General features: G+C 42.9%; 1 protein-coding gene and 1 pseudogene across 1 annotated transcript in view; one reads left to right on the top strand and one right to left on the bottom strand.

Annotated features, from left to right (window-relative positions):
* Window positions 1-21,287, bottom strand: part of PTGFRN (prostaglandin F2 receptor inhibitor) — an 84,753-nt gene that overhangs the window by 46,839 nt on the left and 16,627 nt on the right. The window lies entirely within an intron of this gene.
* Window positions 13,710-14,058, top strand: LOC123598539 (annotated as a pseudogene).

Raw genomic sequence — 21,287 nt, 5'->3', positions numbered from 1 at the left:
GTGGGTTCGGGCCCCGCGTCGGGCTCTGTGCTGACACTCAGAGCCTGGAGCCTGCTTCGGATTCTGTGTCTCCCTTTCTCTCTGCCCACCACCCCCCACTCCCACCCCAGCTCGTGCTCTGTCTCTCAAAAATAAACAAACATTAAAAAAAAATTTAAGGGATTACCTGCAGTCTCACTTGCCCCAGAATCCAGTGAAAAAGCACCCATTCCAAAAGCACCCAGACTGTATGTGAAGGAGATTCATTTGCTGGTCTGGGGCATCTGCTGGAAAGACAGCTGGCGCTCTCTCCAGAGATGGCGGCACTGGCAGAGACCATTTGTAGCTCTCTACCTACCCTGCTGGTGTAGACTGGGTGCTTGGGCACAACTCAGCACCCTCCCATGACCTCACTGGGCTGGGTAGGGGTGAGTGCTCACGGCACCGTCCTGCCGCCTTGCTGAGGCTGGAGATCTTGGGTGACTGCAATAATACCAGCTCCCTGGCAGGCGTAAGCAAGCAAGAACAATCACGGCATTCTCTGCCTCCCTTGCCAAAGCTGATGAGTGCAGGTGGCAGTTGTGACGCTCCCCTACACCCTGGCTGGGGCTGGCAAGCCCTAGTGGTCATGGCATTCTCCCACCCTCAACTCGGGCCAAAGCATGCATGCAGACAGGGCACTCTCCTGCTGCACTGCTGAAGCCCACGGGCATCTTCCCACTGCCTTTCTGAAGCTGGCAGGGTACCCCACCCCTACAATCTCTAGCTGATCTGCTAAAGCCAGCAGACATGCAGAAACCACACAGGAGATACCCCCTATCTGCCTGGCCCTGGTGGCCAAGGGGGCTGGTGTTCCTGAATTCCAGGGGACTAGGACAATCAGAAAGACAATTCTTAGCAAGCCAACACCCACAGGACACTGCACAGACAGCAGACTGCAACACACTTTTGGTCTTCCTGTGAAAAAAGGCCTATTTACTTATCCTGAAGCTTCAGCCTGCAGGATAACCTTCAGGTTTCCAACACATCCGGAGGCTATGCAGGCATTCCCAGGGAACATAAGCAAAGAGATACCATCCTTGTGCACCCCACTGGCCTCACTACAGCTTGATGAGAACTTCCAATAAGATTGTACACTCTCTCGGGGCCCCAATTTTTGCAACTGTTACCCAAGGGACACCTCCAGATCTCCTGGTCTGGAGGCCAGCAGGGTTTACAAGTGCAGTCCCACAGGACTGTATATATTTGCATAATTTAAAAACTGCTGCCTAAGGGTCTGGCTTCTACTCAGCCTGAAACGAGGTGATAAATGAGATTTGTCCCCTTGAGCAGTGACAGATCCTGGCACACCCTCAACAATAGGGACATATCAAGAATAAATCAGGCTACTTAGACAATCACAAAGGTTTGAGAGACAACTAAGAGCTATGGCAAGGTCAAACAAGAAGGATCATTACCTACACAAGGCCACTCCTTCATGCCCGAGAGGTAGCTATTTCACCTAATACCCAAAAACTAACGGAGAGTCAAGCAAAGTAAGACAGACAAATATGTTCCAAACAAGAGAACACATATACACACACCTCAGAAGAAGACCTTAATGATATGGAGATAAGTAATCTCCCTAATAAAGAAATCAGAGTAATGGTCATAAAGATGCTCACCAAACTTGGGAGAAGAATGCATGAACCCAGTGAGAATTTCAACAAAGATAAGAAAATAGAGGAAAGTACCAACCAAAAGTTACAGAGCTGAAGAATACGATAACTGAACTGAAATATACAGTAGAGGAATTCAGAGCAGACTGGATGAAGCAAAAGAATGGATCAGTGAACTGGAAGGCAAAGCATTGGAAATCACTCAGAGCAGCAAGAAGGAAAAAGAATTTTAAAAGATGAAGATATGGGGTACCTGGGTGGCTCAGTCAGTTAAGCATCCAACTCTGGCTCATGGCACGATCTTGCGGTTGGTGGGTTCAAGCCCCACATGAAGCTCTGTGACACTGACAAGCTCAGAGCTGGAGCCTGCTTTGGATTCTATGTCTCTATTTCTCTGGCCCTCCCCAGCTTGTGCTGTCTCTCAAAAATAAATAAACATTATAAAATTTTTTTTAGATAAAAAAATAAAAAATGAAGATAACTTAAGAGATCTGTAGGGCAATATTAAATGGAATAACATTCACATCATAGGGGTCCTAGAAGGAGAAGAGACAGAGAAAGGTGTGGAAAACTTAATTCAAGAAATAATGGCCGAAAACGTCCCTAACCTGAGGACAGAAATAGAAAACCAAGTCCAATAAGCACAGAGAATTCTAAATAAAATATACCCAAAGAGAGCCACACCAAGACACATTATAATTAAAATGTCAAAAGTCAAAGAAAAAAAGAGAACCTTTAAAGCAGCAAGAGAAGACCAACTTGTTACATACAAGGGAAACCTCATAAAGTTATCAGCAATTTTTCAGCAGAAATTCTGCAGGCCAGAAGAGGGTGGCATGACCTATTTAAAATGCTGAAAGGAAAAAACTTCTGACCAAGAATGCTCTACCTGGTAAGGTTATCATTCAGAATTGAAGGAAAGAGAATTTCCCAGATAAGCAAAACCTAAGGGAGTTCATCACACTAAGCCAGCCTTACAAGAAATATTAAAGGGACTTCTTAAAGCTGAAAAAAATGTCACTAATTAACAACGAGAAACCATACAAAAGTAAAAAATCTCATCAGAAAAGGTAAGTATATATTAAAAGTAGTGGATTAATCACTTATAAAGCTAGTATAAAAGTTGAAAGACAAAAGTAATAAAATTAAAATTACAATAATTAGTTAATAAATGCATAAAATAAAAAAAAATTAAAATGTGACATCAAAAACAAAATGTGAGCTGGCAGGGCGTAAAAGTATAGAGTTTTGGAATGTGTTCACATTTAAGTTGCTATCAATCCAAATAGACTGTCATGTACATGGGACAGTATATGTGCACCTAATGGTGACCACAAAGCAAAAACTTACAGTAAATACACAAAAGAAAATGAGAAACGAATGTAACACTAAAGAAAGACATCATACCACAAGGGAAGAGAAAAAGAGAAGAAAGGAGCAGAGAGGAACTACAAAACAGCCAGAAAACAGTGAACAAAATAGCAAGAAGTACATACCTATCTTCAATTATTTTAAATGTAAATGAACTAAATTCTCCAATAAAAAGACATAGAGGGGCTGAATACATTTTAAAAAACAAGTCTCTTCTGTATACTGCCTACAAGAGACTTACTTTAGGATACACACCGACTGAAAATGAAGGGATGGAAAAAGATATTCCATGCAAACAGAAACGAAAAGAAAGTTGGTGTAGCTATACTCATATCACACAAAATAGATGTTAAAACAAAGACTGTAATAGAAGACAAAGAGGACCACTACATAATGATAAAAGGTCCAAGCAAGCAAGAAGATACATTTATATATACTCATGTACCCAACATAGAAGCACCAAAATATTTAAAGCAAATATTAACAGGGGCCACTGGTCAGGCTCAGTCAGGAAAGCATGTGACTTCAGCTCAGGTCATGATCTCGCGCTTTTTAAGTTCAAGTTCTGCATCGGGCTCTGTGCTGACAGCTCGGAGCCTGAAGTCTGCTTCAGATTTTGTGTCTCCCTCCCTCTTCGCCCCTCCCCTGCTTGCACTCTGTTTCTCTCTCTCTCTATCAAAAATAAACGTTAAAAAATAATAAATAAAATAAAGTAAAATGTTAAAGCAAATATTAACAGACCTAAAGAGGGAAGTTGACAGCAACATAATAATAGTAGAGGGTTTTAACACCCCACTTACATCAATAGATACATCATCTAGACAGAAAATCAGTAAGCATATCAGCTTTGAACAGCACATTATCAGACCAGGTGGACTTAACAGATATACACAGAACATTCCACTCAAAAGCAGCAAAATATACATTCTTCTCAAGTGCACATGGAACATTCTCCAGACAGCTCACATGTTAGGCCATGAAACAAGTCTCAATAAATTCAAGAAAACTTAAATGATATCAAGCATCTTTCCCAATCACAATGGTATGAAACTAGAAATCATCTACAAGAAGAAAACTTACTTTAAAAAAAACACAAATACGTGGAGATTAAACAACTGGGACAACAAAGAAATCAAAAGAGAAATTAAAAAAATACCTAGAGGAAAATGAACAGAAATACGACATACCAAAATCTATGGGATGCAGCAAAAGTGGTCCCGAGAGGGAAATTCGTAACAATGCAGGCTTACCTCTAGAAACAAGAGAAATATCAAATAAATAACCTAACCTTATGCCTAAAGGAACTAGAAAAAGAAGAACCAAAGAAGCCCAAAGTTAGTGCAAGGAAAGGAATAATAAAGATCACGAGTGGAAATTAATAAAGACTAAAAGGAAATAAAGAGAACAGGGAAAAAAAATCAATGAAGCTAAGAACCTTGAGAAGATACACAAAATTCTTTAACAAACAAAATTGACAAGACTTTAGCTAGACGCACCAGGCAAAAAAGGAAAAATCAACAAAATCAGAAATGAAAGAGAAGTTGCAACTGATACCACAGAAATACAAAGGATTATGACACTACTGTGAATAAATATATGCCAACAAATTGGACAACCTAGAAGAAATGGGTAAATTCCTAGAAATATTTGATCTTCAAGAATGAATCAGGAAGAAGTAGAAAATCAGAAAAGACTGATTACTCAGGAGACTGAATCAGTAATCAAAAACCTCCCAACAAATAAAAGTCCAGTACCAGATGGTTTCTCCGAGTTTTACCAAACATTCAAAGAAACACTGAAGAGGAGGGAATGCTTTCAAATTCATTTTATGAAGCCAACATTCCTCTGATACCAAAACCACATAGCACCACCATAAAAAAAAAAAAAAAAAAAAATTACAGGCCAATATGCCTGATGAACACAGATGCAAAAATCTTCAATAAAACATTAGCAAACAAAATTGAACAATGCATTAAATGGATCACACCCATTCACACACACACCGTCATATACCATCAACAATACATTAAAGGGATCACCACCAACAAATGAGATTTATTTCAGGGGAGCAAGTCTTGTTCAACATCCACGAATTGATCAGTGTCATACACCACATTAACAAAATGCAAGATAAAAATCATATGATCATCTCAATAAATGCATAAAAAGCATTTGGCAAAATTCAACATCCATTTACGATAAGAACTCTCATCAAAGTGGGTACTGAAGAAACATACCCCAACAAGAACCATATATGACAAACCACAGCTAATCTCATGTTCAATAAGAAAGAAATAAGACAAATATAAGATAAGATAAGATAAGATAAGATAAGAAAGATAAGAAATAAGACAAATACCCACTCTTCCCACTTTTATTCAACATAGTACGGGGGTTCTAGCCACAATAATTAGGCAAGAAAAATAAAACGCAACCAAATTGGAAAAGAAGAGATAAAACTTTCACTATCTGCAGATGACTAATGCTAGAGATAGAAAACCCTAAAGATTCCACCAAAAAAAAGTGTCAGAAAAAATGAATTCAGTAAAGCTACAGAATACAAAATTAACATACAAAAATCTGTTGCATTTCTATGCAGTAATAACAAATCATTAGAAACGGAAATCAAGAAAACAATCCCATTTACAATTGCATCAATAAGAATACGATACCTAGATGGTACGCCTGGGTGGCTCAGTCGGTTAAGCATCTGACTTCAGCTCAGGTCATGATCTCAAGGTTCAAGAGTTCGAGCCCCGCGTTGGGCTCTGTGCTGACAGCTTGAGCCTGGAGCCTGTTTCAGATTCTGTGTCTCCCTCTCTCTGCCTCTCTCTCTCTCAAAAATAAGTAAACGTTAAAAAAAATTAAAAAAAAAAAAAAAGAATACAATACCTAGGAATAAACCAAGGAGACAAAAGACCTGTATACTGAAAACTATAAGACACTGACGTCAGAAACGGAAGAAGACACAAATAAATGGGAAGATACTCCATGTTCATGGATTGGAAGAATTAACATTGTTAAAATCTCCATACCACTCAAAGCAATCTACAGATTCAGTGTAATCCCTATCAAAATTCCAATGGCACTTTTCACAATACTAGAACAAATAATTCTAAAATTTATATGGAATTGCAAAAGACCCCAAAGACCCTAAATCATCAGAGCAATCTTGAGAAGCAAGAACAAAGTCAGAAGTACCATGCTCCCAGATTTCAACCTATACTACAAAACTACAGCAATCAAAACAGTATGGTACTGGCATAAAAACAGCTACATAGATAAATGGAAGAGAACAGAGCCCAGCAATAAACCCATGCACATGTGGTCAATTAATTTACAAAAAAGGCAAGAATACAAAATGGTGCTGGGAAAACTGAACAGCTACAGGCAAAAGAATGGAACTGGACCTCCATCTTACACCCTATACAAAAATCAACTCAAAATGAATTAGACACTTGAATGTAAGACATAAAACTACAAAGTTCCTAGAAGAAAACATAGGTGTTAAGCTCTATGAAGTTGGTCTTAGTGATGTTTTTTTGGATCTGACTTCAAAGGCAAAGGTAACAAGAGCAAAAATAAACAAATGGGAGTACATCAAACTAAAAAGCTTCTGTACAGCAAAGAAAACCATCAACAAAATGGAAAGGCAACACGCTGAACAGGAGAAGATATTGGTAAATCATATATTCAATAGGGAGTTAATATTCAAAACATATAAAGAACTCCTACTACTCAATTACAAAAGAGCCCAAACAATCTGATTTAAAAATGGGTAGAAAATCTGCACAGACCTTTTTCTAAAGAAAATATAGAGTGCAAGGGCACCTGGGTGGCTCAGTCAGTTGAGTGTCTGACTCTTGATTTTGGCTCAGGTCATGATCCCAGGGTCGTGAGATTGAGCCCTGCATCAGGCTCTGCGCTGTGTGGAGGCCACTTAAGCGTCTCAATCTCTTTCTCCCTCTCTGCCCTTCCTCTCCCCACCCCTGACCCTGCTAGCAACTCTCTCTCCGAAAAAGAAAGAAGAGGTGTGCCTGGGTGGTTCAGTAGGTTAAGCGTCCGACTTTGGCTCAGGTCACGATCTCATGGTTTGTGAGTTAGAGCCCTGCACTGGGCTCTGTGCTGAGGAGACTGCTTTGGATTCTGTGTCTCTTTCTCTCTCTGCCCCTCCCCCACTTATGCTCTGTCTCTCTCTGTCTCTCAAAAATAAATAAATGTAAAAAAAAAAAAAAAATTTTTTTTTAAAGAAAGAAGAAAACATACAGATGGCCAAAAGGCACATGAAAAGATGGTCAAGATCACTGATAATGATGGAAATACAAATCAAAATCACAACGAGGTATCCCCCTAAACCTGTCAGAATAGCTGTTACCAAAAAGAGAAGAAATAACAAGTGTTGGCGAGGATGTGGAGAAAAGGGAACCCTTGTGCACTGTTGATGGGGATGTAAATTGGTGCAGCCACTCAGGAAAACAGTGTGGAGGTCCCTCAAAAAATTAAAAATTGAACTACCCTATGATCCAGCAACTTCACTTCTGGGTATCCATCCAACCTTGAGGGTACCACGCTAAATGAAACAAATCAGACAGAAAAAGACAAGTAACATTTGCTTTCACTTACACGTGGAATCTAAAATACAAAGCAATCGAACAAAAGTCCAACTCATAGATACGGAGAGCAGACTGGTGGTCGCCCGAGGAGAGGAGGCGTGGGGGAGGTGAAATGGGTGAAAGGGATGAAGAAGTACAAACTTCTAGTTATGAAATAAGTCACTGGGATATAATGGACAGCCTGGGGAACACAGTCAACAATAGTGTATTAACTTTGTATGGAGACAGATGGTAACTACACTTACTGAGGTGATAATTCTACAATACATACAAAGACTGGATCACTATCCTGTACGAAACGAATGTATTTGTGTCAATTATACTTCAGTTTAAAAAAAAAAAAGAGAAGGGCGCCTGGGTGACTCAGTCGGTTGAGCGTCCGACTTCAGCTCAGGTCATGATCTCACAGCTCGTGACTTTGAGCCCCACGTCAGGCTCTGTGCTGACAGCTTGGAGCCTGGAGCCTGCTTCGGATTCTGTGTCTCCCTCTCTCTCTGCCCCTAACCCACTCGCATTCTGTCTCTGTCTCTCTCAAAAATAAATAAAACATTTAAAAAAAATTTTTTTAATAAAAAAAAAAAAAAGAGATGATTTGCTCTGAAGCCATATTCGCACAGCCCTCCTGGCTAGGTGAGGAGGCCATCTACAGCAAAGAGAGCCAGGCAGGCACCTGGACCAGACAGGTGAATTGAACCTCACCTGGCATCACGAGCCACTGGATCCAGCCACACCACCTCAATCACTCCACTCACACGCACACGCACGTGTACATACTTTTTCCCCCCGCACATTTCAGTATCTTGCAATTTCACTCACCCCCACTCATATCCCTTCAGCGAATTTCTATCACTGGCAACCCAGGGCCTTGGAATCCTACATGACCATTCAGCCCTGACCCCATTCGTCACCAGAGTTCACAAAGGACATATGCAATCTCTTTTTTATATTTACTTTTAGTGATGACCAGACAATTGTGAAGATCCCTAAGAGAACTTTCAGAAGGAAATGTTGTGGGGGAGACCCTTAAGAGGCAGCGTGGCCCGGGGGTGCCTGGGTGGCTCAGTCGGTTGAGAGTCCGACTTTGGCTCAGGTCATGATCTCACAGTTCGTGAGTTCAAGCCCCGCGTTGGGCTCTGTGCTGACAGCTCGGAGCCTGGAGCCTGCTTTGGATTCTGTGTCTCCCTCTCTCTCTGCCCCATCCCCACTCATGCTCTGTCTCTGTCTTAAAAATAAATAAAACATTATAAAAAAAAAAAAAAAAAAAAGAGGCAGCGCAGCCCGGTGCTTAACCTCCTTGGGGCCAAGTTTCGTCATCCGTGAATGGAGACATCAATAACCACCCCCCCCCACACACACACACCCATACTGTGTAAGGAGTCACTGAGTTGTGTACCCTCACCGCAGTGCCCTGCGGTGGTAAGGAGCTAACCTCATCACAACCTTCCACACTGCTTTCTTGGCAAGGTTTACAAAGGAATTCCCTAATGTACAAATCTTGTCAATTCCTGTCAGTGGTCAAGAACTTGACCAGGGTTAGCAAGCTGCCCACACAATGCCCTCAGGCAGGAGCCTACATCCCTTATAAGGTCTCTCTCCCGTCTCCCTCTTCTTAGTGATTGGAGCTTTGGAACCCGACCCAGCCCCTAGTCTCCGCTCTGTAATCCGTTTCCCACGTGGTTGCCAAAATCATCTTTTTAACCCACGAATCATGCGTCCGTTCACTAGTCAAGGTCTGTGATGGCTCCTTACCACCTCCAGGATACAATCGATCTTTCCCAACGGCCCCCCGCATGATTCCCCCAGTTCACGCCACCATCCCTCTCACCTGAATTATTGCAAGAGCCTCCCAGCTGGCCTCTGGCTTCCACTCGTGCCCTGTACTCCTAACCCAGCAGTTGAGGCACTATTTTAAACACTTAGGCTGGATTAGGTCATCACCCTGCTGCAAACTTGCTGATGGCTCCCCATCTCAGGTCAAAGCCCAAACCCACAGAGGCCTCACAGACTAGCATCTGAGGCCTCACAGGACCCAGCGCTGCTTCTAGAACCTCCTGCTCCTCTCCCACGCACTCCCTGGATGGTAGCCAGCCAAGCCTTCCCCCTAACATTCCTGGAACAAACCAGATCTTCTCCAACCTCCGTGCTCTTCCGCGGGTCCAGAGTTCAGAGCACACTCCACCTTGAAGCCTCCTTCACCGGATTCAGATCTTTATTCCCGGGTCAGCCTCTTGTGCACACACCCACACCCCCCATTCTTACTCCTGCCAGATTTTCTTATCACTCATCGCTAATAGACTCTGTGTATTTGTATATTTTTACTATCATTTATTGTCTGTCTCTTCCCACTAGAATGTGAGTTTCTACAAGAGCAGTGATGGTTATCTGCTTTGTTCACTGCTGAATGCCAGTGCCTAGAACAGGGCCTGGTACCTAGCAGTTTGTTCAATAAACATTTGCTTAATGAGTGAATGAATAAAAGACTTACGAGGTCATCGGCAGGCTGACCACTCTGGGTGGCTGTGTCTCCTGCCACTTTTCCACCCTCTAAAGTTCAGCCTCCGACAAAACAGAGGACCCTTCATTTCCTGGAAATGCCATGCTTTCTGAGGCCTCACGGCCCCTGCTTCTGTATCTCCTTCACCTGGAATGCCTCCCAGCAATCTCCTCATCCTCTTGGAAGACACTGTCCCAGAAGCACCTCCTCTGTGAAGCCTTCCCCCTCTCTCCTGGGATCACTTGGGCACTCCTGCCTCCATGTTCCAGCTCAACCTGCAAAAATACCTTCAGTGCTGGCTACGTTAGCGTGCCACTGGGAAAAGTAAAGCAGGTATGAACAGATGCTCGAAAGATCAAATTCTAATCTAAAAAGATATAAACCCAGCCGGCATCTTGCATGCAGAACAGAGATGTTCCCTCATCCGTACAAACCAAGATGTTAAATTTTGGTAACAGAATTTCAACTTGCTCTGAGCAGTCTGGTATTTAGCACAGATTTCCTTTAATATTGTGAAATAACAGCTAATAATATTTTTAAATATAGTTTGTAAAAATTAAAGCATATGGCCCTTTTCAAATCAAAAAGAGTGTCTGCAGAGCCACCCACTGCCAATTTTTGTCAAAACCTCTTGTAACAGTTGATAACTGACGGAAAAAGAACAATTTTCTCCTTTGGTTTTCCAAATTCTACCAGTATTTCAAACTAAGAGCCCCAGACACTTAATGGCAACTGAAACGTATTAATTTAGCTCTCCACAAAGAGGTCTTTACAAAGGAATGATTTTAACCTGTGCTTTCATTTGTTTTTAGGGTTCAGTATAAGAACCCCTCATACGAAAAGCATTTCTTCATCAGCCTTAAAAGCACCATTGAGGACACTACTGTGTTGTTCAGTGACTCAAGCGTCCGTATGTTAAAATTCCCTCGAAATGCAGTACCAGAAAAAAATACCTGTTGATGGACCATTGTACATTCTTTCCCCAGAAAACAAGAAGTACGCAGGCATTCCTTGCGTCCAAGCCAGTTGGCACAGCCAAGAGTGCCTTTGTTATTCAAGACAAAATAAGGGCACAGCAACTTCACATTTGTGTAGCGGTATGAAAGCTTCTGTGCCAAAGCATTAGCACTCCGGTTACTAAGTGGCCCAGCACCACATCCCAAACCCTTACAGGTAAGTCTCAGAAGCTTCTACTGTCTCCTAACTCCCGTTCTAAATAAATTTGCGGGGCACCTGGGTGACTCAGTCAGTTAAGCATCTGACTCTCGGTTTCAGCTCAGGTCAACGTCTCGTGGTTTCGTGAGGTCAAGCCTTGCGTTGGGATTCTTTCTCTGCCTCTCTCTCTGCCTCTCTCCCACTTGCACTCTGTCTCTCTCAAAATAAATAAACTTTAAACAAATAATTTGCCTAAGCCTACAAAACAACCTCGAAGAAAAAATACCTAATGTAATTGTTACTGCTAACTTCATCTCTCTTTTCTCTCTCCCAACTTCCAACTCCTGTTTCCCCCAACATATACAAAATTCATGTGTCCGTCCGTACCTTAGCTTCAAGTCAGTACTAAATATGGTCAACTATGGAAACCATACACAGTTTAAACTTCTAATAATAATCTGTTCTCTATCTCCATACCTTTCTCTATCTCTATATGTCCCTACTGCCCTTGTACTTTTTTTTTTTTTTTTTAACCTTCATCTTAAGGTTTTTATTGCATGTATACATGGATGTCTTTGTAAATTGCCTCCAATGCTTTTTTGGAAGGAGGGGAGGGAAGTAGGGTATACATTTCTAAAGACCAATAATTAAGATTTCCTCTTTAGGGAGATTTTCCCTTTCTGCTATGAAGGAGAGTAGCTTGTATCAGATCAACTCCAGCCTCGCAAACAACTACAAAAGATGGCTAAAATACAAGAAACAGCTAACTGAATGCATTGTCAGTAATCAAGGTATGTAGGATCAGGGGACCAAGATCCCAGAAACACACCAAGGTGGGCCCCACAGTGTCTACTGCTTTTTCTCTTGAGACATTTGCCAATTTTTTTAAATGTTTATTTTTGAGAGAGAGAGAGAGCATGAGTGGGGTAGGGGCAGAGAGAAAAGGAGACACAGAATCCAAAGCAGGCTCCTGGCTCTCAGCTGTCAGCACAGAGCCCGATGCAGGGCTTGAACTCACAAACCATGAGCTCATGACCTGAGCGGAAGTCAGACGCTTAACCAACTGAGCCACCCACACGCCCCAAGACATTTGCCAATTTTTTTTTTTAATTTTTTTTTTCAACGTTTTTTTTTTATTTATTTTTGGGACAGAGAGAGACAGAGCATGAACGGGGGAGGGGCAGAGAGAGAGGGAGACACACAAAATCGGAAACAGGCTCCAGGCTCTGAGCCATCAGCCCAGAGCCCAACGCGGGGCTCGAACTCCCGGACCGCGAGATCGTGACCTGGCTGAAGTCGGACGCTTAACCGACTGCGCCACCCAGGCGCCCCGACATTTGCCAATTTTTAAGCGACGTAGGTGCTTCCCAGTGCCTCACAGGGCCAAGAAGACAACTGAAGTTCAAACCCCTTTAGGAAGTCATAGCTGGAGAAGTGAGGATCCCAGAGAAAAAGGCAACAACAGAGAAGCCAGCCTGACCTGCTGCACTGATTTTTCCTCAAGGCGAACTGACATGAAAGCTACACTCAGGGGGACAGGGCTGGGTAAGTGGCTGAGAAGCTAAGAAGAAAGTAAACAGTAGGAGGCTAAAAGGTTAAGCAAAGTTTTCAACCATCTCACAGTACTGGGGAGACGAAAATTGGAATTCTGAGTTCACAAAGGAAGGTAGACTGTAGTAAACACCCCAGGCGTTTGGGGACAGCCCTGAAGGGCCATGCCCTCGGAGTGAGAGCAAAGCTCAAAGAATCAGCTGTCGTCAACACTGAGATCCAGTCTCAAAACATCTCTCAGTCCCTCACGGGATCGTGGTGAGCTCTTATTCTGCTGGACTGCCGGAAAAACAAGCACATCTTCTTAGGAAAAAGAGAACATCGTGCAGAGGTGCAGAGTCTCTGTGGCTTTTCAGTATTCAATTGAAACTTATCTGACGTTCCAGATGATAGGACCAAGTGACTGAATTACAAAAGAGGAAGAAAAAAAAAAAAAAAAACAGACAAGAGAAATAGATCCACAGGGATCCAGATACTGCTGTTATCAGCGTGGACTTGAAAATAACTATGGTTAATTTACTACAGAAATAGACAACAGAATTTGACCCCTTAACTGAAATCTATTAAAATAATCAAATTGAAATATTAGAACTAAAAAACAAAATAAAAAACACATATTTGAAATTAAGAGCTCAATAAACAGGGGTGCCTGGGAGGCTCAGTCAGTTGAGTGTCTGACTTCGGCTCAGGTCATGATCTCATGGCTTGTGGGTTCAAGCCCCGCATCGGGCTCTGTGCTGATAGCTCAGAGCCTGGAGCCTGCTTCGGATTCTGGGTCTCCCTCCCTCTCTGCCTCTCCCCGTCTCGCGTTCTGTCTCTGTCTGTCTCTCTCTCAAAAATAAACATTAAAAAAATTTTTTTAAAAGAGCTCAATAGCTCTTTGATCTCGGTTGCGGAAACAAGATGACGAAGGGGACGTCATCGTTTGGAAAGCGTCGCAGTAAGATGCACACGTTGTGCCGCCGCTGTGGCTCGAAGGCCTGACACCTTCAGAAGTCGACCTGTGGCAAATGTGGCTATCCTGCCAAGCAGAAGAGAAAGTATAACTGGAGTGCCAAGGCTAAAAGAAGAAATACCACTGGGACCGGTCGAATGAGGCACCTAAAAATTGTATACCGCAGATTCAGGCATGGATTCCGTGAAGGAACAACGCCTAAACCCAAGAGGGCAGCTGTTGCAGCATCCAGTTCATCTTAAGGATTTCAACGATTAGTCACACAATAAATGTTCTGGTTTTGAAAAAATAAATAAATAAATAAATAAAATAAAAAAGCTCAATAAACAGGTTTAATAGTAGACTAGAAGGAACAGGAAAAAAGTCAATATAAGTTATCCAAACTGAAGCCCAGGGTAAAAAAAAAAGGATGAAAAATACAGAAAATAGTGTACAAGACACATAAAAAACAGTAAAAAGGTTAAACACAAGTGTAAAAGAGTCCTACAGGAGAAAGAAAGAATGTGGTAGAAGTAGGCAAAATTATTTTTTGAAGAGATAATGGCCAAGATGTTAAATTGACAGAAGACATCATGTCCCAGATTCAAGAAGTGCTACATATCCTGCGCAGGAGGAATACAGAGAAAACCACACCTAGGAACATCGTGGTAAAACTTTCTAAAGGAGAGAAGGGAGCAAGAATACAACCGACAGCTGACTTTTAACAGACAATGCTCTTAAGACAATGGGATGACATCTTTAAAGTAATGACAGAGTTGGGAATGCAAGCCAGTGCAGCCACTCTGGAAAACAGTATGGAGGTTCCTCAAAAAAACGAAAAATAGAACTACCCTACGATCCAGCAATTACACTACTAGGCATTTATCCACAGGATACAGGTGTGCTGTTTCGAAGGGACACATGCACCCCCATGTCTATAGCAGCACTATTGACAATAGCCAAAGTATGGAAAGAGCCCAAATGTCCATCGATGGATGAATGGATAAAGAAGATGTGGTGTGTGTATATATATATATATATATATATATATATATATATATATACACACATACATACATACACACACACACACACACACACACACAATGGAGTATTACTCGGTATCAAAAAGAATGAAATCCAGGGGCGCCTGGGTGGCGCAGTCGGTTAAGCATCCAACTTCAGCCAGGTCACGATCTCGCGGTCCATGAGTTCGAGCCCCGCGTCGGGCTCTGGGCTGATGGCTCAGAGCCTGGAGCCTGCTTCCGATTCTGTGTCTCCCTCTCTCTCTGCCCCTCCCCCGTTCATGCTCTGTCTCTCTCTGTCCCAAAAATAAATAAACGTTGAAAAAAAAAATTAAAAAAAAACAAAAAGAATGAAATCTTGCCATTTGCAATCATGTGGATGGAACTGGAGGGTATTATGCTAAGTGAAATTAGTCAGAGAAAGACAAAAATCATAGGACTTCACTCATAGGAGGACCTCAACAGACAAAACAGATGAACATGAAGGAACGGAAACAAAAATAATGTAAAAACAGGGAGGGGGACATAACATAAGAGACTCATAAATACGGAGAATAAACAGAGGGTTGCTGGAGGGGATGTGGGAGGCGGGATGGGCTAAATGGGTAATGGGCACTAAGGAATCTACTCCTGAAATCATTGTTGCACTTTATGCTAACTAGTTTGGATGTAAATTTAAAAGAATAAAAAATAAAATTAAAGTAATGACAGAGAATAACTGCCGACCTACAACTGTGTACAGAAAAAAATTTCCTTAAAAGGCAGACAGAATAAATATGCTTCAACCAACTCTCAACAAGCGAAAGAGAATTAATTGAAAAAATACTAAAGAAATACCAAAAGAAATACTAAAGGGAGTTCTTCAAACGGAAGGAAAATGATCCCAGATGGAATCATGGATGTAAGAAGGCATAAAGAGCAACAGAAAGGATAACTGTGGCAAATCTACTGGATGCTGACTATACAGTCCAATATTAGTAATGTCTTCTAGAATTTAACATACATGCATAATCAAAATATAGGACATCAACAGCACAAAAGCGAGGCGGAGCTTCGATGTTCTAAGGTCTTGCATGATCCTGGAAGTGATAAAAAGGACCACCGGGTAGACACTAATAAGTCAACGATGTATGTTCCAACCTCTAAAATAACCACCAAAATGGCAGAATGAATAACAAACAAACTAACGGAGGGAGGGGAGTAATGAAAAAATATCTGATTAATCAAAGAAGCCATCATTTCAGCTAACTTCATAGAAGCACTTCTCATTTATTCTGTAATCTATTCACTTTGATTCATCAGCAAATAGCTGCCAACAATAAGTTGGGTATAATCAGCTGTGTGTCTCTTATACCATGCACCGAGCTGGGTGCCATTCAAAACTTCCCTTAATGAATCCACAGAACAGAACCATAAGGTAGACACTACCTCCCCTATCAGAGAACTGATGAAACTGAGGACCGAAGCTGAGACAACAGATGCAAAGAAGTTAAACAACTTGCAGAACGCCATCACAGCTACTAAAGGAGGGACTCCCACCCAGCTTCATCTGGCCTATGTGCTGCCCTGTCCAAAGATGGGCCGGAATGGTTTGCTTTCGACTGCATTGTTGATATCACCACCTTCAGTTGGTTTTGTCCTTCCTCCTAGTAGGAAGAAGAAACCGCTCGAAATTCCATATGAAATATTTCAAATTCTCCAAGGGCAATGTGGACCGGCTAGGCAGCAACGTTAACAACGAGTCACTAAGAGAGGAAATATTACACGTTCTCAGTATGATGTAGATAGAAACAGAATTGTTATAAACCATTTCCAGTTTCTTCAAAACCTTCTCTGACCTGTTGCCTTCATTATTTTAAGCGATACTAACTTGAACATCTCACACAATCATATTCAAAAAAGGGAAAAGAACTTTATCCCTTCCCATATAGGAAGGACTTCTGGAATCCCTACTGCTGTGACTTTTCAGCAGTGGGGATAACTAAGAAGCAAGAGGTAATCGCTTCCAGATTACCATTTCGCTACCTTTGAAGTATTCAAGAAAATTAGTGAAGGCCTTCAACTTTCTTGTAGCGTGCAGAATGGATGGGGATGGGAAAGAAAAGTCAGGCAAGTTTTTCAAGGTAAGCTATTCCTGCAACACTTATTTCAATAAGTGCTTACTGGCAACCGTGAGGAATCATTAAGAGAGACAAGCTAATGAAGACTAAACCGTATTTATCTACCCTCTTCCACCCCTTCATGATATCCATGGGAAATATGCAGATTTTATTTCTTGGGTTATCATCAACATTATTCTAAATCAAGACCCACAGAGTACAGTGTATCTGTAAAGGATTTTTTTTTTTTTTTTTTTTTTTTTTGCGATTGTTTCCATTATTGCACAAACTTTATCATCTCACTGAGCTGCCCGGAAGCAAATAATCTGACTTTCCAACCTGAGCCATTTGTAAGATGAATATTGGCAGTTACTGAATCCATTGGTACAGGGAGAGCTGAAATACTGCAACAAAGAGCTTATGGTATTGCAGTCTGCCTTGTCAAAGGACATCTAAATCCCTCTTTTCTGAGTCCTTACAAGGCCCCTAAAAGAGACCGGGGGTGGGGGGGGGGGTGGCGAACGGGGTACGGATTTCCACACGGAATCCCCAGTCCACATGTGAGCTAGAGATGAACACAGAGAAGGTCAAACTTGCAAACTCTAGTAGAGCCTTTCCTGGCGTGTCGGACTCACCAAATGAAAAACCTTTGTCTCTTCACGTCTGCCATTGCGAGGTCTGGCAGGAAGAGATGGTGGCAGCTCTCCCTAAGTGACAAAAATGCAGCCATGTACACACGAAACAAGTCAGAGCCAGCAGAGAACGTGTAATGAAGTCACATATGGTGGTACTTCAAAATCCCATCTGAACGCAAATCAGGTTCTACAAGAGCAGGTCGTATAATCATTTAAAAAAAAAAAAAAAAAAGAAAAGAAAAAAAGCAAGGTTCGGCTCAGACCTCCCCGGGACGCACTAGACAAATATAAGACAGCATTACTCACTCGACAAACAGCTACCGAGCAGGAAGCCCCTGTGCGAGACGACAGGAGAGAGAAGGGCTAACCAGCCTCTGGAACTTCTCCTGGGAGACTTAGAGTGTGTTAAGAGCCATAAGGTGCACATGAAAACTGTAATATAAGGAAGGATAGGAGAAACCAAAGAGAGGTACTAACGAGTGCCATGGGGTTCGAAAGTGAGGGCATGTCCACCCAAAGAGTTTAGTGGAAAGCTTCATGGGTGTCAACAGTTGAATTAGGCCTTTTGAGAATGGCACCGGACTGGGGACACTGAGGATGAAAGTGCTTTTTTTCGCAAAAAAAAAAAAAAAAGAAAAATCCTTTGCAGAAGGGAGGAGCATAAGGAAAGAGCCTGGGGTGGGGGGAGGGACCCGTGGGGAGCAGGGGGGTTGGAGCAGTGACCGAGGGAGGACGGGAGTGGACACACGGGAGGTCCGTCGGGAGCCCTCTGCACGAGGACAGGCGGGACAGAAGGAGAACCAAAAGTAGGGCAATGCAGGCGATGGAAAGGCAGCAGCTCTGAGAGCCACGCTAAGAAGCAGCCTCAACTGATAGACCTGTGGCATTAGAGACAGCAAGGAAGGGCTAACAGCTGCCTAAGGAAACAGTGGAGAAAAAGAGCCAGTGACACGTAGGCAAGTTGAAAGGTCCCCCAGGCAGTGGGGATGGAAAACCCCCAAAAGGTATCTGAGCCCAAAATGAATGTGGAGTTGCACGCATGGAGGGAGGTGGGTGAAGAGGGCATCTGTGTAAAGGTAAAGACGTGGGATCACTGAGGTCACCACAAAACAGAGTGCAGACAAGAGCAGGAGGGACAAACCACCGTGATCTCTTGCATTTAAGACACAAGCAGCCGAAAAAGACTTAGCAAAAGCAAAGAAAACAAAAAATCACAGACACAGAGTTAGGGAAAAAACAGGAAAGGCTTCTATCCTGGCAGCCGTGGGATGCAAGGCTTTCAAGATTAAAAGGCTGAGAGTAACGTGCCATTCCCTTATGCACATACCCATCTCCTTGCTCCTGGCAGCCCGCAAGCTGGTCAGGCGGGACCTGCTCCCTACCCTGCATCCTGCACAGTATCGAGAGCAGACTCCTGCGATAGGTTTCGGTTTGGAAAAAAACAAACAAAAAACGAATAGCAATGTCAAACCTGCAGAAAAGTCAAGGCAGAGCGCTGCTGAGAAAAGACTACTGAATTGATAACTACTGGTCACTGGTAACCACGGAAATGCATTCTCAGTGATGCGGTGTGGGATTTCCAGAGAGAGAGCCAGGGGAAAGGGAACGATCAAGGATGCAATCCAGAGAGGGCACAACCATGAAAAAGATCCAAAGCCGGCAAGACGAAGGGCACAAGTGGGAAGTTGATCCTGCAAAGTCAACCAGTCGGTTCTCCAAGCACCTTCTAGGCACTGGGGACAGGCAGCTCAGTGTCCCTGCTCGTAAGAAGCTGGTGTTCTAGTAAGGAAGGGGGCAAGGAACAAACCCAGAGTGCTGATAAATAACCTGATAGGATAGTGACAGGGATGGGTGGGGGAGGGGTAGCAGGCTGCTTTTGCCAACAAGGTCAGGAAAGGTGATCCTCTCACAAGGTCACCTTGACCTTGAGTTCAGACCAGAATGAGAAGGAGGCAGGGGCTGAACGCTGGGGCAAGACCGCTCCGGGCAGAGAGAACAGCTAGTATAAAGGCACCAAGACAGAGCAAGCTTGGGGTGTTCACGGAACAGAAAAAATGTCAGTGTGACTGGACTGTAATGAAGGAGGGGGCAGAGGCCTTGACTCTGGTTGGAATGGGAAGCACATCAGCTAGGGAATGACAGACAGACCCTGCTTTTTAGAAAGCTCCCCCCGGCTGCTGTGTGAAAGACGGATTATGATGGACCCAACTGGGAAGCGAGGACAAGGTATAGTAGATCAAGTACAAGATGATGGGCACCTGTCCTCAGGCTGTAATGGCAGTCACTCTCAGAGTGGTCAGACTCAGGATACACCTTGCATAGTTAGTCGATCCTTAAACCACATGGGGGTTAGGGGTGCCAACCCCCCAGGCAGCCAAAAATACACATATAAGTTTTGACTCTCCAAAAGCTTAGCTACGAATAGCCTACTGTTGTTGACCGAAAGCCTTCCTAGTAACATAGTTGATGAACACAACATTTTGTATGTCCTACGGAGTGTATATTATATTCTTAAAATAAGCTAGAGAAAAGGAAAATATTATGAAAATCAGAAGAAAGAACATACATTTATCATATGGTACTGTAAAAAGTCCACATGTAAGCGAATCTGCATATATAGTTCAAACCCACGTTGACCAAGAGTCAGCTGTGTATATCTGGAGCTGGGGGGAGGCCCAAGCAAAGAGCTTCATTGAAGAGTCACCAGCACATAGATGATATTTAAAGCCACAGGTTGCCTGGGGTCATACAGGGAGACAGAATGTATACATAATTATAGAGACAAAAGGAGCCAAAGACAGGGCCCCTACTTTTGTTAGAATTTAGGAGAAAAAGATGGGTAAAATTAAAGCCCCCCCCCGCTTTTTCTTATGTTTTATTTTATATTTGAGAGAGAGAGAGAGCGAGCAGGGGAGGGATAGAGAGATAGAGACAGAATCTAAAGCAGGCTCCAGGCTCCAAGCTGTCAGCAGAGCCTGACGCGGGGCTCAAACTCACAAGCAGTGAGATCATGACCGGAGCTCACCGAAATTGGATGCTTAACCAACTGAGCCACCCAGATGCCCAAATTATAATAAAGTTTTGAGGCAAAAGCTTGAGGAACATTAAGTTCATCTCCAATGTCTCAGTAAAGTAGCAGAGAGGGGTTTAGATCTTATCATGGAAAAGGTTTAGAATAACCCATTAGAAGGAATATAATAGAGGGGTGCCTGGGTGGCTCAGTCGGTTAAGCACCTGACTTTAGTTCAAGTCATGATTTCACTCATAGTTTGTGAGGTCGAGCTCCGCATCGGGCTCTGTGCTGACAGCTCAGAGCCTGGAGCTGTTTTGGATTCTGTGTCTCCCTCTCTCTGCCCCTCCCCTGCTCATGTTCTGTCTCTCTCTCTCTCTCTGTCAAATTAATAAACGTTAAAAAATTTTAAGTAAAAGCATTAAAAACAAGGATTATAATAGGAAACCATTACGGAATGAACACAAGGGAGGGCTGAAATGCAGTAACGACCCCCTGATTTTGGGGAAACTCAGGTGGGCAGGTTTCGAGATTTTCCCCAGCAGGATGATACAGCTCAGGATCAGAGACAACAGTCAGTGTGGATAACTCAACCACGTGCAAGAACTGGCAAAGGATTATGGGAGTGGGTTATGGGATGTTGACAAGCCCACCATTGAAATGCACGCCACACTAGGAGTAGAGCCCAGGACAGTGAGCGTAGCCTGGTGGACTGGACAACAGGAACATTCAAGATCGAGGGATCACAGTGAGGATGAAGATT

This window comes from Leopardus geoffroyi, chromosome C1 (genome assembly GCF_018350155.1).
Source record: "Leopardus geoffroyi isolate Oge1 chromosome C1, O.geoffroyi_Oge1_pat1.0, whole genome shotgun sequence".
Lineage (NCBI taxonomy): Eukaryota > Metazoa > Chordata > Mammalia > Carnivora > Felidae > Leopardus > Leopardus geoffroyi.
Note: the sequence above shows the minus strand (reverse complement) of the source record. Positions and strands in the feature narration are given on the sequence as shown.